Genomic DNA, 3,438 nt, shown 5'->3' on the forward strand with positions numbered 1-3,438 from the left:
AAATGACATTTTTAACTCAAAAATTAAACACAATTACAAAAATTAATTGCATAACAAAGAATTAAAATAAAGACCCGATAGTATGTTTGAAGATGGAGGTTTAAGAAATTCTTTCCTTTCCTCAATTTGTGCAGTAGTTAAACAGCTGGTAAATCCAGATGCTGTTGAGATAGTTTCCAGTTTAATTTTCTAGTGGCACAGAAATGAATTTGGGTAATTTATTGTAACTCTGAATCAAATTCAGTGCTCTAACAGTTAAAGACATTTTACCAGAAAAATCAACTATGAGAATTCTTTTCCTTGACTGGCAGATATATAGAATTTTTCTAGAAGCCACCTAGTAAAGTATAAATGATATCACTGAACACAATAACAATATGAAGAGTATCTGTTTATTAGACATGTGCCTGTAATGGTTAGATTTTATGCTTCTTGAAACATTTCTAAAAAGCTGAGGCCACGTTGTATGTTGAAAAAACACTACAAGCATTTTATAGCTTCTGTTTTCTGGAAAACGTTTTGCCATTCCAGAGAAACAATCAGGCTGAGATCAAACAGAAAGCTGAATTTTACTTGAAGACTGTGCATGGAACGGCATTATTCCATAACCAGCAGTATTAACGCTAAAGTTTAAGCCACAATTTGCAGTAAAAGTGAAGTATTTGGCTTAGTGCTATGGTATTATCTCCATTAGCCAAATTTGTCTCTAAAGTACATGAGTAAAAAACACGTGGGGAAAGATGCTGTTTGTGACACTTCTAAAAGAGGGGGAAAAAAAAGGGTTAAAACCATTTTTATTATAATAATTTGAAGAGTTTCAGGTGGGGAAAACAAATATCTAGAGAATGTTTGGGAATGTTTTCTTGAGCTAAGAAAGCTGTCAATGGGACAAAAAATTAAAGATCTCAGCTACCCCACAACTAATAAAGAAAGACTGAATGGGTAAGTTCTCTGAACATGGCAGAAACATATAGGACAATTAACAAGGGTGTGTAGGGGTGTGGGTGTGTGTGTAGAACTTTGAACCAGGGGAAAGAACTTTTTCTACTATGCACTACAGAAGAATTTCTAGAGGTAGCTGATGCCCAGTATTTTCCTAAGTTTGATAGGTCAGCAGGGATATGGCAGGTTCTGTTGGAAAAACAGAGCATATTTTTAAGTATGGTCATAATCCCATTTGAAGGAGACAGTCTTTCTTAAGACTGTAGTTTGGATTGTGCTTGGCACCCATGGTATTTCACAGGAAAATACAACAAACTTTTCATGTTTTAACCAGATTATATTTTGATCTGAGAGATAAAAAAAATATTTTTTAAAAAACCCACTGTGAATAAGGGCTGTGAGCAGGTTTGGATCATGTTAAAGTTGCTGGGATAAAACTAAGAAATATGTAAATTCTGTGCAGCAGAAATATCTGCTTGGGAAATATGTTAGTATATAACATGAAAAGGTCGATCACATCAAAGCTATCAATAACATCCTTTTCCCAACTACTATGAATTATCTTGTAATTATGATTAGTCTAGGAAATATTTTACCTCATTTTAGTTAGACCAGCAACTGTGGAGATGTTGTCTGCATGTGTCCAATGGACACTGACTGCAAACCTTAATAATTGACCATGAACAGGAGGAGGTAGCTGAAGCACTATGAGAGTAAGCGCAAATATAAGACGTCCACATCTAAGGAGGCTGGTTTTCTTTTTACAGCACCAAAGTCAATACCAGAGAGTGGTGTCTTGTGTATTTCTGGCACTATCAAAGCCAGAATGTCCCTATCCTGAGGTAAGGAAGGAAATCTGTTTTATGCTCATACTCTAAGGACAGTCCTTTCTGTAAGAAATTTCTGTTAGGAAAGCAGACTGTGACCTGACATTTTTTTTAACCTAAAGGAAAATAATAACTGTTTGCCTAAGAATATACAGATAATTTTTAAAACATTAAAATAAGACTGCAAAAAAATACACCAGAAGAATTCAGAGTGTGAGTGCCTGCTCGCTGTTCTTCTGTCCTTCACTCCATTTATGGCTAAGTGCTGCAAAACTGAAATTCCGGATCCTGTGCTACAATATATTTTCCTGGTTTTGCCACCAGTTGTCAATATTTAGTAGTTCCAGCAGAGTCATTTAGACATTCAAAGTAGTAACTGGAAGTCAGCTCTGAAGTAAACAACTAGCTCGTAAATGACTGTTGTGATTGTCAGATCTGCTATAGGCAGAACAGACTTAAGACTCAACTTAAGGATTGTGGGCACAGAATGGCAGTGCCCAGCCAGCCATCGTCTGTTGGTTTAAGGGTTGGTGAGCAAGGCTGGTGCTCAAAAGATTCGTTTAGGAGGCAGTTTTACATGACTGAATGCAGGAGGCTGAAGGCCACTACTTCTTTCAATAGAATAATCTGTTTCCAGGTCTGAAATAATCTTTCCGGTCTGAACTACATTTGTTTCTAATCAATTCCATTAGTCTCTATTCTAATACATGGAATATAGAATTAGGGCTAATGCTTTACAAAGCGTAAATCATTTTTAGGTTAAATATCAATAAACAAGAGCCCATTCCCATGCTAAAAAAAAAAACGTTCTGCCAATGGTAAATTCAATTTTATTTGGTAACCTAATAGCTACTTGTTGTGAAAGCTTATTTCACCTATAAACATCTGCTTTTAATCTGCCTTTGCACTATGATAGTTTAAAATATACCATAATTTTTTGACTCACTGTGTCTACTAGTTGTTCACGTTTTATCAAAATTGTTAATATTGCACTGCTTTTCTTTTTGCTACTGAGAAAAAAATTATAATTTAGAACAGCGATATAGAACACTTAATGAAATAACTTAAATCTCTATTTTGATTGCCTTATTTTTGCAACTTGTTTTAGTTTACCTGTAAAATAATCAATGGTACCAAGTAATAGAGTGAAGTACAGGATATGTTTGTTTGTTGTTCTTTAAATTCTGTGACTCACTAAACTGAAGGCTACATTAAACCCCAAAGCTCAGTTTTACTAAAAGTTGATATTGTATAACCAAATGATAGATTCTAATGGGTACCTCTTTCTCTAAATAGCTAGTAAAAGGCTGCATTTGAAAGCTGGTATTTTTATTGGAAACATTACGTGATACAAAACTCTGTGCTACTTTCCACTGAGTGGGTTTTGCAGATTGTAACCGCTATTGCAAGGAATATTCAAATGCTTATTATTACGCAAAGATTTGTATCATTCTCAGGACAGTGTATACCCAGAATTAATGATGTCATTGTTGTTGGGTTTCTATTAATCTGAAGACAACAACCCCATTTGTAAGCATGATGTACAATATACATATGAATAGGTGGTGGCAGTCAGAGATGACCTTTCTGATCTGTGAATTTCTGAATATGATTAAGAAGGTCAGGCTTTCATGCCATTCAGCTAACAAGTGAGCAATTTCATGGAATT

Source organism: Falco naumanni, chromosome 13 (assembly GCF_017639655.2).
Source record: "Falco naumanni isolate bFalNau1 chromosome 13, bFalNau1.pat, whole genome shotgun sequence".
Lineage (NCBI taxonomy): Eukaryota > Metazoa > Chordata > Aves > Falconiformes > Falconidae > Falco > Falco naumanni.